Raw genomic sequence first — 19453 nt, 5'->3', positions numbered from 1 at the left:
AAGAGGTCAGCGTGTCATTTTGAGAGCAAAGTCCCTCTTACCTTTGGCAAACAATTTCTTGTCCCTTGGCTACCAATCAGAGTAGCTTGTGAGCCCTCTTGCTTCCCTCAAAAGTATTTGGGGCTCATTCACGGTTGAGCCCGTGGAATTTAATTAGAGCTGGTGGGCTGGTGATATTGACACATCTGTCACATCTTTCCCTCAGAAAACTATTTCCTGTGCTTTACAGGTCCATTTGAATCCTTTGAGACTTAGATACTCTGGACACCCTCTTAAAAAATGACACGATATAATGACTAAGCATGTTTTCAGCCGACCCTTAGTTTTTAAGTGGTCCCCGGGGAGTGTGACGATATATCTGTGGTTGCAGTTATTAAAAAGCTAGAGAGTGGCATTTAGAAATGACATACAGTCTTGCCACTGGTAGAGCCTTCAGGACCGGGCTAGCTACTTAAGCATGAGATGCAATCTCCTGTCTGAGACTTAAATAAGTGGGAGCATGTTGTATAAGAAAGGAGCTTGTAAATATTTCATAGCAATAGGTCAACAGGGTGTTAATGCTGCTTTCCTTTGTGTTACAGCCTACTGGTAAGGTTAGCTGGTGACAGATTAAATGTGTTACAAGCAGCCACTTATGCAACAATACAGACCATGTTAAATTCTTATGAGACCCAACAAGCCCTGGTTGGTTTGAGTTAATAAAACCGACCCAACGGGACTTAAGAAACACATACATGTCATGTCTGCAGTACTGCGCAACACTTTATTACACATCTGCTCAACTATGCAATACTCATTATGAAGCCTCTGGATGTAATATTATGATGAGACCTTAGTGTTCTGGTTGGGCTGAATATTATCAGAGACCCAAAGGAACTCTGAAACATGCAGAGCATGTCATTGCTACAACACTTTATTAAAAATCTACTTGAGTATGCAAATAAAAAATTATCAAAGCTCACATTTCTAAAGCTGTTATTTGTTTTTCATGCCACTGCTTTATGTCTTTTTTTTTTCTCATTCCTTTTTAATATTCCTTACCAAGTGTTTGTGGCTGGTTTGTTTTGGTAGTAATGTTGGGCCCAGCCACTTGACCACATTTCTTTTTGCATGTGAAGCACTTTGCGAATCAGTTTAATTGTGACCTTTGATTACTCGAATGTGAGTGCAGCACGAGGGTGGATGGCTATGGCGACGAAAAAAGAGACTAAAGAGAGATAAACAGAAAACAAACCTTTCATAGAAGGAAACAAGCTTCCAGTGTCTGACCAAACCTTTTAATTTTCCGCTTCATTAAGAGCTCCAGTGCAGGTGCTGTGAGACCGAGGCCAGAGGCCGCTTGACACACAGGCAGACCCTTTAATAGCCTGTTTACAACCTGACTTTGGCAGGATAGAGAGCAAATGGAAGGACTGTGCTTGTTAACAATTTAATGGCTGCACTGAATGATTTAAGGATTTGCATACTCGCAAAGGTCATGTTTGTTAGGTTCTTCACTGGGTGAGCCTTAAACCCACATTGACTGAGGTTTATGATCCACACCAATCATTTTCAGGGATGGGTGGTTGTAATGAACCATAATTGGAAACTGCTTCCCTCCTTTGTGGCTGCATGATAGGTCAGAAATCAGAGGTGGGACCAAGTCATTGTTTTGCAAGTCTCAAGTAAGTCTCAAGTCTTTATCCTCAAGTCTCAAGTCAAGTCTCAAGTAATGTCAGGCAAGTCAGAGTCGAGTCTCAAGTCACTGGTGTAAAAGTCCGAGTCAAGTCACAAGTCTGAAACTTTGAATTTCAAGTCCTTTCGAGTCTTTAAAAAAAAAAAACGAAAAAATAATGTTGCAGTTATGCTAAATGTAAATATTAGACCATGTAATTTTAAAATCTGTGTTTTTCCTCAACACATACAAAATAGTGAACTTAGAAAATATACACAAATTGTGAAATTGCACCTCTTTAAAATGCAGCTCAATTAAACCTAGCTCCAAGAATAATTTTCACCGACAGTTCTGAGATAAGCTGCATGTTATTCTTGGATGCGGTTGTAGGACCAGCTTTAAAATCGCATGACAAAAATATCATACACATTAAAAAAAACCGTATCACCAACGTAGCCTGGAAAACATTTGCTAGTTAGATGAAGTCAGCTATCTCATCTTAGCATATTTATATGCATATTTATAATTATACGGTTCTTGGAGTGAGTGCATACACTCATGAAGTTTAGTAACTTCCGGTCACTGCAACAAGCCCAGGTACAGTTTACCGACGGATGGGTGCAGGACCTTGAAATGCACCGTGTAGAACGAAAGACCATCGTACGTATCATAAGTTTACCAGTCTCACAAATCGTCTTCATAAATACACATTCGTTAACCGTTTATTAATAGGACCTTTGAGCTCAACGGTAATTAATTAGTAGTGGAAATAATTTCTGGTAGCATCACAGAAATGTAGCAGTGACAATAATATTGTATGCTGTAATCGTACTGGGCAATTAGTGATACAAAAAACCTGTTTTATCCTGTGAATAAAAGTATGTGTTTTTGTCAGTGTACCATAATAACAGAAGCGAAACGCAATATTGTGTCAGGACAATTCACTATTTATGCACAATAAATAAAGGAGCATAGCGCGACAATTTCTGTTCAGCGCCAGACTTACTTGTAACCTATATCACCAATTATGTTAAGAAAAATGACGCATTAACTACAACAGCAGACTGACCTTTGTGGAAATGCTTGGAGCAGACTAACCTGTGAGCTGGAGTGTTCTGGGACGTTATATTTGATCTTTGAATGGCTGCAATCCAGGCCACCCGTCGCCTCTTTGTTACTTCGGAAACATGGCTCGAACAATTTCTCTTCAACGACGTAATCCGATAACAACCGATCTCTTTACTCGTCAGCTTCCCGTGGCTGTCATGCGACCGGCTATTGCAGTTAATAATACAACAGCTTCTTGACATTTTTGTGTTTCTTTTTATCGCTGTATAACTGATTTTAATTGAAAGCCTGCGTGCGCTAGTACCGCTTGCCACGAGTTCCCAGAATCCTTTGCGGTTCTACCCGTGAATGACGTCACATTTTCAATCTCCATATAATATGCATGTTAAATTTTATATTTGGGGTAAAATATCAAGTCTTTTCAAGTAAACCGGTTAAAGTCCAATTCAAGTCCCAAGTCATTGGTGTAAAAGTCCAAGTCAAGTCACAAGTCTTAGAACATTTTTTCAAGTCAAGTCTAAAGTCATAAAATTAATGACTTGAGTCTGACTCGAGTCCAAGTCATGTGACTCGAGTCCACACCTCTGACTTCTAACTCCGTTAAATGTAATAACTTTTGTTTTCATGGATGCCTGGAAGTTAAACTTTATAGTTACACCTGGTAAAGCAGCAATGCTGATCGTTTTATTAAAGATGAAAGAATTTAGACAGTTTTTAACTCTAAGTGATGCTGCAGTGTTGTTTGACCTGAAGTATACGGAGTTTAGGACCCAGATTACTCCCAGATTTAAGAGCATCTTAGTCCGACAAATACGACAATAACAACGGCCGCTTGCATGTTCTGCAAAAAAATGTGCTTTGTTGTGTATCTGACGGATAAACACCAAACCAGTTCCACATCACGGAAGTTGCACCATTTTTACAAACCAATTCTGGTTCATCTGTTTCACTCAACAACCGGCCATGTGCGTATGAAAACAAAGGCACTGCGCATGCGCGTTTTACTCCCATTCTATCGCGATATTTCATTTTCCTATCGTTGCCTAACATTATACCGGTATTACCGTGAACGGTATAATATGGCCCAGCCCTAATTACCAATAATATAAATTTATGCACAAAAGGAATTACTAATGTAAAAAAAAAAAGTGGATTTATTTATATATGTTTATATATAAATATATGCGGTGGCCCCTAGAGACAAAGCACCTACAAACTCCAAAACGCATTTCTAGCGTTAACTGAACTTCCAAAACAGAGCTACCTAGATCACTTAAATTACACAATTGAAAGCATATGTGTATTGTTTGTGTATTTATACACAAGCATTCATATATAGTCAAATAATAAAAAAAATAAAAAAAGTTCATTTACCTGTTATTACCACACACCAAATCAGGTCGTTGGTACTTGCTGGCTTGTGTAGCCACTAGGTAACAAAAGCTCAACACTTCCCCTAGCATCCTGGAGCACTTCTGTTGTCTTTTGTACGTGTTTTGTGTTTTTATGTGCTTCTGAGTTTGTACGTGTTTTGGAGTTTGTACGTGTTTTGGAGTTTGTATGTGCTTTGTCTGTAGGGGCCACCGTAAATATACTTTTATTTATTCACTCCACATAAAATGTAATAAATAAATCATATAATACAGAAATCAACTATTCACATTTCAACTTTTAACTATTTAAATTTTCAGCTTTTTCCTTTTAAACAAATTTAAAGTGAAACAACACAAAACACTGCAAACCACAACACAATTAAACATAAATTAAAATATGAAAAAAAAAAGAAGATGCACATTCTCTGTCATATGGGCCTGCATGAATAAACTTTCTGAATCCTTTATCATCTCCATCCATCTTCATCCGCTTTATCCGAGGCCGGGTCGCGGGGGCAGCAGCCTAAGCAAAGAGGCCCAGACCTCCCTCTCCCCAGCCACCTCCTCCAGCTTATCCGGGGGAATACCAAGGCGTTCCCAGGCCAGCCGAGAGATATACCGTAATTGTCGGGCTATAAGCCGCTACTTTTTGCACAAGCTTTGAACCCTGCGGCTTTTAGTCAGGTGCGGCTTTTCTATAGATTTTCCATGATTTTTGTGATATCGTAAGACGATTTGTTTTGTTTGTTCCGCTGTTGTACGGCACTACGTTGCCTGGCGGAAGGATCGGGGTTCAAGAGTGGTATGTTGGTCACATGTCCATCCGCCAGGCAACATAGTGCCGTACAAGTAGCGCGAAAAACAAACTTCAAAGTAGCGCTATGCGTTCAGCGGGAGTCGTGGATGACGAGCGGCGATAAACTTGCGAAAAGCAAGTTGTGCTCAACTCCACCGGTGGATTCTGACAGCGTGGAAAAGTGTGCAAACATCCACGATCACCAACGGATTTCGAAGGGCTGGACTGCTGCATGATGAAGAGGAGGACACCGCCACGGCCCTTCAGAGGGTGTTCGACTCCGACACTGACAATGACAATGAGGATTATCTTTGGTTTTGAAAGTGACAACGAAGGAAAGAAGCTGAGAGTGGATGACGAAGCCATCCTGAGCCTGTTCGTATCCAACACTGGAGAAGAGGACTTTGGTGGTTTTAGTGCGCAGGAAGATGGTGGTGAATGACTGACTTTTCTTCTTGTTAAAGCTGTGTCACTGCACCTGAGCCTAAAAGGTAGTCCGAATCTATTTTTCTGGTGTGCTGTAGGTTACTGTTATGTACTACATTTGTTACTCATTTATGAAGCACAGCACATGTGCAAATATGTACCCATAACTTGATTTTCAAAATATTAATAAAAGGGGTGTGTCTCCAAACAGCCATCTCTTTCCTGACAATTCGCTTTGTGCATATTCTCTTACATATGATAAGTCAATATTGAAACACCTGCGGCTTTTGGTCAGGTGCGGCTAATGTATGTACAAAACAGGATTTTCCCCTGATTTTAGCTTGTGCGGCTAATATTCAGGTGCGCTTTGTAGTCCGGGAAATACGGTAATCTCTCCAGCGTGTCCTGGTTCTGCCCCGGGGCCTCCTCCCGGTGGGACATGCCTGGAACACCTCACCCAGGAGGCGCCCAGGGGGCATCCTTGTCAGATGCCCGAACCACCTCAGCTGGCTCCTTTCGATGTGGAGCAGCAGCTGCTCTACTCTGAGCCCCTCCCGGATGGCCGAACTTCTCACCCTATCTCTAAGGGAGAGGCCAGCCACCCTTCGGAGGAAGCTCATTTCTGCCGCTTGTATCCGCGATCTCGTTCTTTCGGTCACTACTCACAGCTCGTGGCCATAGGTGAGGGTAGGGACGTAGATCGACCGGTAAATTGAGAGCTTCGCTTTTACACTCAGCTCCTTCTTCACCACGACGGACCGGTGCAGCGTCTGCATTACTGCAGCTGCAGCCCCAATCCGTCTGTCGATCTCCGGCTCCCTTCTCCCATCACTCGCGAACAAGACCCCGAGATACTTGAACTCCTCCACTTGGGGCAGGAACTCATCCCCGACCCGGAGTGGGCACTCCACCCTTTTCCGGCTGAGAACCATGGCCTCAGATTTGGAGGTGCTGATCCTCATTCCCGCTGCTTCATACTCAGCTGCAAACCGTTCCAGTGCGAGCTGGAGGCCCTCACCCGATGAAGCCAACAGAACCACATCATCCGCAAAAATCAGAGATGAGATTCTGAGGCCACCAAAGCGAAAGCCCTCCGCCACTTGGCTGCGCCTAGAAATCCTGTCCATAGAAATTATGAACAGAACCGGAGACAAAGGGCAGCCCTGGCGGAGCCCATCACCCACCGGGAACGAGTCCGACTTATTGCCGGCAATGCGAACCAAGCTCTTGCAACGGTTGTATAGGGATCAAATGGCCCGTAGCAATGGGCCAGACACCCCATACTCCCGCAACACCTCCCACAGGACACCCCGAGGGACACGGTCGAATGCCTTCTCCAAGTCCACAAAACACATGTAGACTGGTTGGGCAAACTCCCATGCACCCTCAAGTATCCTCGAGAGGATAAAGAGCTGGTCCAGTGTTTCGCGACCAGGACGAAAACTGCATTTGTTCCTCCTGTATCCGAGATTCGACTAGCGGACGAACTCTCCTTTCCAGCACCCTGGCATAGACTTTCCCAGGGAGGCTGAGGAGTGTGATCCCCCTGTAGTTGGAACACACCCTCCGGTCCCCCTTCTTAAAGATGGGGACCACCACCCCGGTCTGCCAGTCCACAGGTACTGCCCCTGATCTCCACGCAACATTGCAGAGGCGTGTCAACCAGGACAGCCCTACAATGTCCAGAGCCTTCAGGAACTCGGGGCGGACCTCATCAACACCAGGGGCTCTGCCACCAAGGAGTTGTTTAACTGCCTCAGTGACCTCGCTCCCGGAAATTGGCGGGTCATTCCCCTCATCCCCAGACTCTGCTTCCTCCCCGGAAGACGTGTCAGTGGGATTAAGGAGGTCCTCGAAGTATTCCTTCCACCGCCTGACAATTTTCTCAGTCGACGTCAGCAGCGCTCCGCCAGCACTATACACAGTGCAGGTAGAGCACCGCTTTCCCCTCCTGAGACGCCTGACGGTTTGCCAGAATCTCTTCGAGGCAGTCCGAAAGTCTTTTTCCATGGCCTCTCCGAACTCCTCCCACACCCGAGTTTTTGCTTCAGCCACTGCCCGAGCCGCATTCCGCTTGGCCTGTCGATATCTGTCGGCTGCCTCCGGAGTCCCACAGGCTAACCAAGCCCAATAGGACTCCTTCTTCAGCCTGGTGGCTCCCTTCACCTCTGGTGTCCACCATTTGGTTCGGGGATTACCACCACGGCAGGCACCAACCACCTTGCGGCCGCAGCTCAATGCAGCAGCTTCGGCAATGGAGACGCTGAACATGGTCCATTTGGACTCAATGTCCCCAGTCTGCCTCGGAATGCTGTTGAAGCTCTGCCGGAGGTGTGCGTTGAAGATCTCGGGGACTGGGGCCTCTGCTAGATGTTCCCAGCACACCCTCACTACGCGTTTAGGTGCACCAGGTCTGTCCAGCGTCCTCCCCCGCCACCTGATCCAACTCACCACCAGGTGGTGATCAGTTGACAGCTCAGCCCCTCTCTTTACCCGAGTGTCCAGAACATATGGTCGCAGGTCTGGTGATACGATTACAAAATCGATCATCGACCTACGGCCTAGAGCGTCCTGGTGTCACATGCACTTATGGACACTCTTATGTTCGAACAGGGTGTTCGTTATGGCCAAACTGTGATTAGCACAGAAGTCCAAAAACAAAGCACCGCTCGGGTTCAGATCAGGGAGGCCGTTCCTCCCAATCACGCCCCTCCAGGTCTCGCTGTCGTTACCCACGTGAGCATTGAAGTCTCCCAGCAGGACAACAGAGCACCCCCCCAGGGACTCTAAGAAGGCTGGGTACTCCGAACTGCCACTCGGCGCATAAGCGCAGATGACAGTCAGGACCCGTTCCCCGACCCTAAGGCGCAGGGAACAAACCCTCTCGTCCACCGGGAAAAACCCCAACATACCGGCAGCAAGCCGAGGGGATATTAGAATACCCACCCCAGCCCGCCGCCTCTCACCAGGGGCAACTCCAGACTGAGACAGAGTCCAGCCCCTCTCCAGGAGACTGGTTCCAGAGCCCAAGCCATGCGTAGAGGTGAGCCCGACTATATCTAGCCGGTACCTCTCAACCTCACGCACTAACTCAGGCTCCTTCCCCACCAGAGAGGTGACATTCCATGTCCCTATTGCCAGTCTTGGCAGCCGGGGGTCAGTCCGCCAGGGCCTCCGCTCCTGGCCGCCACCCGGCACACAATGCACCCGACCCCTATGGCGCCTCCTGCGGGTGGTGGGCCTGCGGGAGGATGGGCCCATGTCTCCTCTTCGGGCTGTGCCCGGCCGGGCCCCATGGACTAAGGCCCGGCCACCAGACGCTCGCCCTCGGGCACCCTCCCCGGGCCTGGCTCCAGGGCGGGGCCCCGGTAACCCTATCCCGGGCAGGGTAAACTGTTCCCTCGATATTCTTTTCATAAGGGTCTTCTGAATCGCTCTTTGTCTGGTCCCTCACCCAGGACCAATTGGCCATGGGAGACCCTACCAGGGGGCAAAAGCCCCCAGACAACATAGCCCCTGGGATCCCTGGGACACGCAAACCCCTCCACCACGATAAGGTAGCGATTCAAGGAGGAGATCATCTGCAACTGAAAATAGTTGTGGATTAGTGATGCACGAATCATGAACGAATCGTTCAATACTCGAGAATCACTTTACTGACTCATGAATCATGATTCACAAGCCCAACTGACTCACTGACTCATCCCTGTTGCTGTTAGCCGCGACTCCGAACTGTAGTAAAGGGACCTCTGACTAATACGGCGGAGTCTTAATAGCTTACTTACAACTGGGCTCGTCAGGCACTCTTCTTGGCTGCAGTGGTTATTATTATATTTACATGTTTCCAGCTCCCGTTTTTCCTAGACGACAACTCGTACCTTTCCACTCGCCTTTTTCTCCCTCCTCGCGCTCACAGACACATAACGTGTATGGCAGTGCATTCTCCCTGCAACACGGACTATACTGCCCATGATGCTACATTCTTTAGAGCTATGCTTGTAGCATTCTGCCTGTTAGCTTAGCACAACAACAACAACGAAAAGGCGCTCTCTCACCCAGGAAACACACAGTCGCAGAAAGAGAGAGAGAGCGTCGCCCTGTAACAATGGCAACCGTAACGCTGCCGCCTGGAACGAAAGAACGTAGCTGTCAAACAAAACCCAAACAGTCCTGACCCGCGACAAAATGAAACAGGAAAGTACCGCAGTGTAATCCATTTATTTCAACAAAGTAACTGTATTCTGAATACCACCTTTTTAAACGGTAACTGTAACGGAATACAGTTACTCATATTTTGTATTCTAAATACGTAACTGCGGTACATGTATTCCGTTACTCCCCAACACTGACTATGTGCATGTTAGCATATGCTACTTCCGGTGCGGAAACTCCTGTGGGGAGCTTTGTTTCCGGTGTCCTATTCACGCCTTGTTTACGGTCCAAAACAAGTTAAGCAAATGAATGAATCAAGCGGCAATTTACATTTCTCTAAATGTCTTGGGCATTTATGCACTATATCTGTAAATGATGTTCATCGACTTGTCGATATTTTTCCCCAGCGCCTCAGGGCAAAAGAGAAAAGGGATTCAAATGTTATATTTCTCAGTATCTGTAAACAGCGGTCCCTCATTTATTGTGGGTGTTATGTTCTAAAAATAACCAGTGATAGGTGAAATCAAGTAGCCAATGTTATATTTTGACGGTGCAAAACGTTTCGTGGACATTGTGGACATACAGTACTGCACTTCAGAGTCACACTGCTAGCGATCGATGCAGCGATTCTGTACTGTACAGGAGAGACGTTGTGGAGGAGATCGTCTGCAGCGATCAGGACGCAGGACACAATGTGACGTAAAAAAAAAGCATGCAAACTTGCACTAAAAGATCTGCGAAACAGCGAGGTGAAAGGTGAACCGCGTTATAGCGAAGGACCACTGTAATTTTGAAGGTAAGTCACAACATACCCTTCGTAAATACTAATGTATAGAAACCCTTACCAGCAATCATTCATTTTTTGTGTGGCTTTTTTCACGGTTTGCTAACATGCTGTGTAGGTGTGTACTTGACTTGCTGATATCGACATAACGGGTGAAACTATTGACTATTGTTCACCTGTAGTTTGAATGCTGAACATTTGCCTGTTTAAATCATAAGACCAGTCACTATACAGAGATGTGCTTCTGAATGTGGACGATGTGTCTTCTGCTGCAGTGATGCAGTTCTGCTTGTGTTGAGTGATGTAAACAACTGATCGATCTAAACTCTTTAAACATCAAAATTGATCATTATATTTTTTATGACACAACAGTGGTGAGTGTTCCCACCTTCTGCTCTTTGTAACTTAACGCGATCTTTCCATTTTCAAGTTTTGGACATGATTTTGGAGTATATCTTTGCAGTAGCGATTGACCGCAAAGTAAAGCTACCGGAAATGTACAACTCTACATCCGGTCTCAAACCAGGAAGTTAGCATTTTCTCGTGCACAGGGTCTATAGCTCCTCGGTTCACAGTAGCATTGGTCTGCTAACATGCTAACAGCACATTTGAGCTACTCACCCCCTCCCTTCCTGTGCTGAATTGTAAGCGTAAGCGAATCACTCAGGACCCACTAACCCCCTCCCTCCTGTGCTAAATCAAAGAGCGAACGAATCACTCAGGACTCACTAACCCCCTCCCTCCTGTGCTAAATCAAAGAGCGAACGAATCACTCAGGACTCACTAACCCCCTCCCTCCTGTGCTGAATCATAAGCGTAAGCGAATCACTCAGGACTCACTAACCCCCTCCCTCCTGTGCTGAATCGTAAGCGTAAACGAATCACTCAGGACTCACTAACCCCCTCCCTCCTGTGCTGAATCGTAAGCGTAAGCGAATCACTCAGGACTCACTAACCCCCTCCCTCCTGTGCTGAATCCTAAGCGTAAGCGAATCACTCAGGACTCACTAACCCCCTCCCTCCTGTGCTTAATCCTAAGCGTAAGTGAATCACTCAGGAGTCACTCACCCCCTCCCTCCTGGCTCACTGCTTCTTCTTCTTCTTGGTTGGCAACCAATGTTAAGGCGCATTACCGCCCCCTGGCTCACAGCTCAGTGGACATTTAGATGAGAAAATATATATTTGACACATTTAAGGAAAATACTAATAAAATAAAAATAAACAAAATAAATGTTTATTAAGCAATTTTGATAGGAAATTGCTTAATTTTTAGAAATGTTTTTACTCTTTTTTGCTCTATAAAATAGTTGTTTTCTTTTAGAATCATTCATCTTAGCAGTAGGATTTACATGAAAAGAGAAACAAATTAAGTTTGAGTGAAAATGTACATTTTTTGCACTCTCTGGTCAACTGACTCAGTGAATCAAATGACTCAAAAAAACAGATTCACTTTGGTGAGTGACTCATTAAAACTCGATTCAGTAAAAAGAATCAAATTTATCATCACTATTGTGGATGATTACTATACCTTTCTAATGTGACGTTGTTGTCCCTGGCTCTTTCTCTCTCTCTCCCTCCCGCTCTGTTCCTGTGCTACTGAGTTTAACTACCGCCCCTCCCCCCTCTTCCCAGCGTAAAGCACAAGGCTCGCATGCGGAGTGAAGCGGAAAAAAGTGCGAGAGAGAGGGTGAGAGAAAGAAAAAAAAAACAACCCACGGCTCGCGATAAGGAGCCGGCTCGCGCCGTTCACGTCAAAGATCCGGCTCTAAGAGCCATTTCGTTCGCGACCGACCCATCACTATTATTTTAGTACCTGTTACCAGTTACTATGACCTAATGTATAACCCTGAAAACCATAGCAAACCTTGGCGAGTGGATCCGAGTAGGTACTAATGGAAAGAGGGCTTAAATGACCTTATAGTATCACCCAATAAGAGATCTTTGCGCTGAGACTGTTTTTTTTTTTTCGATAAAGCACACAGTTAGGACTGGATCAGGTGACCCTGAATCCTCCCTTAGTTATGCTGCAATAGGTTTAGGCAGCTGGGAGATTCCCATGATGCAATGAGTGCTTCTTCTTCAGTCACCTTTTTCACTCACTATGTGTTTATACATCTCTCTGCATTTAATTATTTGTTATTATTAATATCGGTCTCTCTTCCACACAGGGATGGACTGGGACAAAAAATCGGCCCGGGCATCGGCCCACCGGGTATTATAGAAAAAGCCATAAAGCCTTTGAATGAAAACAAACACTGTTGTGACACTGATGTATACTGTCTTGTTGATATATATGTATGTATTTCTATACATTTTACATCAGATGACAACTTTGGTTGTAAGATTCAGATAATTATTTTTTAAAAGCTAGACATTTTAAATGACAATAAGAAAGAAAAAGTATTTCTTTGTGCCCCCCTTTCCCTGTTAATGCCCTACCTGCCCCCTGGCAAAACTTTGCTAGACCCGCCCCTGCACAGTTACCAGTTGTCAGCTACGTTGAAAAGCATCCTGGTGTTATTTGTCTCTCAGAAGCAGTTCATAACTTCCCTTCAACTCATCCATGTCACCTAAAAGATAAACCTGTTTCTCCATCACCTGTTCAGCCCTGATGATTCAGCAAGGACATCTCTCAGCGTGCTGCTGCTGTTTAGCGCGACATCTGTTGGTTTCCTCTTTCTGGCACAAAGTGGGCAATAAACAAACAAAAAGAGAAAAGCCAATCAGCTGATCATGGATCAATTTCATGACTGAAGTAGCAACAGGAGAGGGAGGGGGAGAGGATGAGCGAAGAAGAGGCAGCTGACAGCGTAAAGACACAGAATAACTCCAGCTTTGTGTCTTTTTTTTATTCTAGCTGAAGTACAGAACAAATTGTGTTCCTTTTCACCTCAATGCGGCTACCTCTTCTGTTTGTCTGTGATATGGTTGCTTTCAGAGCTGTTGCCCAAGCAAGAGGGAGGGTGCATCTGACCTCCTCGGCTGTAATTGGTCCAGCCCAGAGTTGATCATGACCAATTGGCCAATCCACCACCTTTCATTGTTTATACCGTTACAAAAAAACCAAAAAACCCCCCATCGGCCTATAAAAAGAAAAGAAATCACCATCCGCCCAAGGCCAGTCCAGCTGTGCTTCCACAGGATGTCTCTGTGTTGTCATTATCCACTCATCCCCAACCCGTCGTGGCTGTCATGTTTAGAGGCATAAGAGTTCAAGAGACACTTTGTTGAGCAACTCAAACTCGTACTTTATTGTCAAAATCCCTGTAAGTCATTTCTTTTCAGAAAGTTGCTGGTTCACAGTCAACCTTCACTTCCTGTTAAGTTTTTCACAATAAAAAAGGTTACACTAAAACAGAATAAACCACATCCTCCATCCTTTGATAACACCACAGTCTTAAGAGAATATATACTTTACATTTAAACCTTTTTTCTCCCTTTCATAAATCCAGTCTTTGTGGCTTTATGACAAGCCTGCCAAACCTAGTTCTGACAGGACATGGGTCAGCTGTCTTTGGAGTCAGAGCTGCAGGTGCTAATTGGTTTGATGCGGGCAAGGCGCCCTCTGTTGGTCTGATATTTTTGTCATCCAGTAATTCAGCTGTAGCCTTAGAATCTAGGGCTCTGTCCCAATTCAGGGTCTGCACGCTTGAAGTACGCATTTCAAGTGCGGTTACGTCACCGCCACGCGACGACGGCTGTCCCAATTCGAAGTGTACTTCAAATGCATACTCTAAATGCGCCGTTGATTTCCCCAAATATCAAGCGTGGTCCGGTACACGCTTCGTGGTCCCATATATCCCACAATTCATAGCGCGGCGGGGTGTGTGGATAATGTTGCCGCAAAATACGGCAGAAGGGAGCAGCCGAAGAGGGGTTTTTTTTCTTCCAAACTTTATTGAACTTATAAAGCAAACACAATGAAATAAGAAGGATAAATAAATAAAGGATAGAAAAGAAAAAAAGGGGGGAAATGTGACAGACTTCATAACAACTTTGTACTTGAAAGTTGTGACAGCTCATTCGTTAAACATTTCTGAATGAATTTCAATCAATGATAAACCTTTTTTATTGGAAGTTAATTTAAGAGAGTTTAAGTAATATTCAATTTCAATCAAAAACAAATTAAATGATGGGGTTGAGTTTTGAAATTTACATTTATGTATGTGGAATTTCCCTAATAAGATGGAGTGGCCGAAGAGTGAACTGTCAAAAGTACTGAATATGACGTCACTTATTTATGTGCGAATGTTTAATAATTAAAGTCAGTCATATATCCACAAACACAACAAGCTGAAAGTCAGTGATATATATATATATATATATATATATATATATATATATATATATATATATATATATATATATATTAAAAAAAACACCCAGCACGCCCCTGCGGGCTACGGATACCGACTACGGAACGGAGCAGTTGTCAGCCACCTCCTGTACATGGATGACATCAAGCTGTATGCCAAGAGTGAACGAGACATCGATTCACTGATCCACACTACCAGGCTATACAGCAATGAAATTGGAATGTCGTTCGGACTGGAGAAGTGTAGTCGGATGGTAACAAAGAGAGGGAAGGTAGTCAGAACTGAGGGGATTGAACTACCAGAAGGCAACATTGCAGACATAGAGGACAGTTACAAGTACCTGGGGATCCCGCAGGCGAATGGGAACCATGAAGAGGCCGCTAGAAAAGCTGCAACCACCAAGTACCTGCAGAGGGTCAGGCAAGTCCTGAGGAGTCAGCTGAATGGTAAGAACAAGATCCGGGCCATCAACACGTACGCCCTGCCCGTGATCAGGTACCCTGCTGGGGTAATAGGCTGGCCAAAGGAGGAGATAGAAGCCACTGACATAAAGACAAGAAAGCTCCTTACCATGCATGGAGGGTTTCACCCCAAGTCCAGCACCCTGAGGCTGTACGCTAAGCGGAAGGAAGGGGGCCGGGGACTGGTGAGTGTCAGCACCACAGTCCAGGATGAGACAACGAACATCCAAGAATACATTGGGAAGATGGCCCCAACTGACCGAGTGCTCAGTGAATACCTCAGGCAGCAGAAACCCAAGAAAGAGGAGGGAGACGAGGAACCATCATGGAAGGACAGGCCCCTGCACGGTATGTACCACCGGCAGATAGCAGAGGTGGCTGATATCCAGAAATCCTACCAGTGGCTGGACAAAGCTGGACTGAAAGACAGCACAGAGGCACTAATCATGGCAGCACAAGAACAAGCTCTGAGCACAAGATCCATAGAGGCTGGGGTCTATCACACCAGGCAAGACCCCAGGTGCAGGCTGTGTAAAGATGCCCCAGAGACAATCCAGCACATAACAGCAGGGTGCAAGATGCTAGCAGGCAAGGCATACATGGAACGCCATAACCAAGTGGCCGGCATAGTGTACAGGAACATCTGTGCCGAGTATAACCTGGAAGTCCCGAGGTCAAAATGGGAGATGCCCCCAAGGGTGGTGGAGAATGACCGAGCTAAGATCCTGTGGGACTTCCAGATACAGACGGACAAAATGGTGGTGGCTAACCAACCGGACATAGTGGTGGTAGACAAACAGAAGAAGACGGCCGTAGTGATCGATGTAGCGGTTCCGAATGACAGCAATATCAGGAAGAAGGAACACGAGAAGCTCGAGAAATACCAAGGGCTCAGAGAAGAGCTCGAGAGGATGTGGAGGGTGAAGGTAACGGTGGTCCCCGTGGTAATCGGAGCACTAGGTGCGGTGACTCCCAAGCTAGGCGAGTGGCTCCAGCAGATCCCGGGAATAACATCGGAGATCTCTGTCCAGAAGAGCGCAGTCCTGGGAACAGCTAAGATACTGCGCAGGACCCTCAAGCTCCCAGGCCTCTGGTAGAGGACCCGAGCTTGAAGGATAAACCGCCCGCAGGGGCGTGCTGGGTGTTGTTTTATATCATAATAATCTGACAATGCTATAATATTGGCCATATTATATTTACATTACCACAGTGAGATGACTTTAGTCTCATGAACAACATTAACTAATTCTTATTTACTAACTAATCTTAAATGACTGTTCAGCACAGAAATGAAGCCCAACAATCATGTTTTACAGTCCTCTGGTCTCAGCCTCAGATACTCAACTAATCAAAGTGATGTCATGACAAAAATGAATGACTAACAAAACATTTTTCTCCTTCATCTCTGTCAAACAAAGCTGTATGTAACGTGTCTCGCGGTTAGTATCATGGTTGCTAGGCAACCTGAACAGCGCGACGAAGCGTATACTGTCCCATTTCACAAGCCTCTCACTTCCGCACTTCTCGTACTTATAGTACGCACCGTACGTAGTACGCGTAGTGCGCGTACTTCAAGCGTGCAGACGCTGAATTGGGACACAGCTTAGGTCTTGATTGACTGGTGCGTGTGACAGTGTGTCCGCTGTGAGGAGAGCTCGGTTAGGGCTTGATTTCCTAGCAGGCTGACGAGTGGTTTGTGGTCATTCTCTAAGGAGAAGTGTCTCCCGATTAGAAATCTTTAAATCTTTCATACATTCCCACGTTAATCCAAGCGCCTCCTTCTCCACTTGTGCATGCCTCTGCTCCATTTCCGTTAAAGAGCAAGATGCGTATGCCACAGGTCTCCATTTGTCACCCAGTCCATAGAATGAGGCATCTGCAGACAGTTTTAACTCTTTGTTGCAATTTGTTGAGCACTGTGTGCAGTCTGGCATTGTGCTCCTGCTGATCCTATTTCCAAATGAGGATGTCATCCATGTGACAAACCACTCCCAGCAGCCCATAGAGGATCACTGACAATCCTCTGGGGCTGAGGCTATTCCAAAAGGTAGCGCCCAAAGAGGGTAATGAACGTTGTGTAGTGTGCTGACTCTGGTGACAATGGAACCTGCCAGAAGCCTCTATTTGCATCCAACTTACTGAAGACTTTTGCTCCAGCCACGGATCCAAGTGCCTGTTCAACCAAAGGCAGGACTTTTTTCTGCACACTGCTTCATTGAGGTGAGTAACGTCAACATAAAATGCAAACTGAGTCATTTTTTGTTGGCACAGTGACCTGTTGGTTCTTCGACTCTGCTGATTACTTCCATGGAATCCATTCTTTCCAGTTCCTGTTTCACTTTTTCTAACAAAGGGATGGGGACCCATCTTGGCTAGGGAAAAAGGCACAGCATTGGGTTTCAACTTAGTAGTATAAGGTTGCTGCATTAAACCCAGTCCCTGACCCAGCTTTGGGTAGTTCTCATTCAACACATTCACGTCTATGCTGTCTGCTCTACACACAAGGTGCACACCCTTGACAATTACTGGCCTGCTTAACAACGCTATGTGAAAATCTTTCATAATAAACACATTTTCTTGTATTTCTTGTTCACCTTTGCATAATGTTTCTCTTCACATACCCAACACATCAAGTGGAGTACCACCTGGTCTATCTGCTTTACATAACTCTGTCACATATTAGTTTATGCAGTAATACATCTGGGCTGGGATAACAGAGACATCTAACTTTGTGGTTTCTGATAGTAAGGACTGACCAAGGATCTGAACCTGTATCTACAGAACCAAGGAACACGGGTGCATCGTTACCTTTCTCTGTTTCTATCACATGCACAGATTTAACAGATTTACACAGAACAAATGAAAACAGTCCAAAACAAAGAACCAAAATTTCAGGAGGCAGACCGCATGGAAGGGGGCTGTGCCAAAACAGTTCCAGAGGCCGATCACATGGAAGAAGGCAGTGCCGAAACAGATCCAGAGGCCGACTGCGTGGGAAGCAGCGGTGGCGCAGGTGAAGCAGGTCCTGAGGCCGATCACATGGAAGGGGGCTGTGCCGAAACAGATCCAGAGGCCGACTGCGTGGGAAGCAGCGGTGGCGCAGGTGAAGCAGGTCCTGAGGTCGACCACATGACTTGGTGGATGGATGTGGCCTTGCAGGCCGTGCAGGACCTGGAGGAGCCAGCAGGTGTGCTGACGTCTGGTGGAGATGGAGCTGGACCAGATGGCACGACGACCTCCAGCAGAGACAAATCAGATGGTGTGGAAAACGCTGGCGGAGACAAACCAGACAGTGTGGAACCTCTGGCTGAAGCCAAATTAAACAAAATTGAATTGTAAAGCTATTATATTATACTTATATGCAAGACCCACCCAAAATGTGCAATACTCATCATTTTCTTTTAACCAGGGGTGTCAAACACATGGCCAGCGAGCCAGATGACACAATTATATCCGCCTGTGAGACAATTTCATATGCCAGTTATTAATGGCCCGTTGGTATGCGGGAGCTGAATGTTCAGCCCTGCAGAGAATCCATGCAGGCAAGGCTGGGACTTTATTTTCATGGTCACACCATGCAGCCAATCACATGCAAAGACAGACTGTGATCATTATGTGAAAGAAGGAAGGGGGAAAGACACTACGAAGACATCAAGTGTAATAGTACAGGCCAGGTACACAGAGAGGCAGGGAAATTATTTTCAGCCATTTTCCATTGTGGAGGACAAAAGGTTTAAAACTTTAACAGGCCTTCAACCTCATAGTAAATGCATAAATATAAGGCTTTTAAGAGAACACTGAATGAAAATTGCAGCCTTAAAAAAGCCTAAAATCACAGTCCACTATTGAATATTTCATAAAATAAAAGTTTCTTTGAATGGCAGAGATGCAGAAATGTCTGCATGTACCACAGAGCCATGGTTCAGTGTCTGAGTGTCTAGTTGAGTCTCACAGGCCTGAATGTGCACTTGCAGCAGTTTTCCCTCTCCCAAAAATGCCCTCTGACAAGAAAGCCTATTTTGTGTCATTCAGTACTGAAGAAATTTCAACTTTCACAGATTCTGCCAAATTAGAAAAAGGCTTAGCTATGTTTATAATAAAACCCCTGTAACCTTCTGAAGAAAAGAAAAGTTTATGGTTACTATAGAAATTTCTTAGTAACTGTACTGTCAATCTGTAATTATGCATACCTACTAATGATGTATTTTTAACCTTAAATGTGCTGTGAAGTGTTATTAATGTGCAGTTAATTAGTTTAAACTGCAGCTAAAATATAATCAGTTGGTCTATAAACTGTTCAAACATCAGTCTAAAACCTAAAATGGTCATAGCTGCATGAAAATCTAGACGTGAACAGGTTTGTCGTTTTATATTAACGGGTTTTGAGTTTTCTGTTGGTAAAATAATGTGCTAAGGATGAAAA

The sequence above is a fragment of the Rhamphochromis longiceps genome, linkage group LG7 (genome assembly GCF_057381845.1).
Source record: "Rhamphochromis longiceps isolate RC_006_pf linkage group LG7, R_longiceps_female_GT1.1, whole genome shotgun sequence".
NCBI classification, from domain to species: Eukaryota; Metazoa; Chordata; class Actinopteri; order Cichliformes; family Cichlidae; genus Rhamphochromis; species Rhamphochromis longiceps.
Note: the sequence above shows the minus strand (reverse complement) of the source record.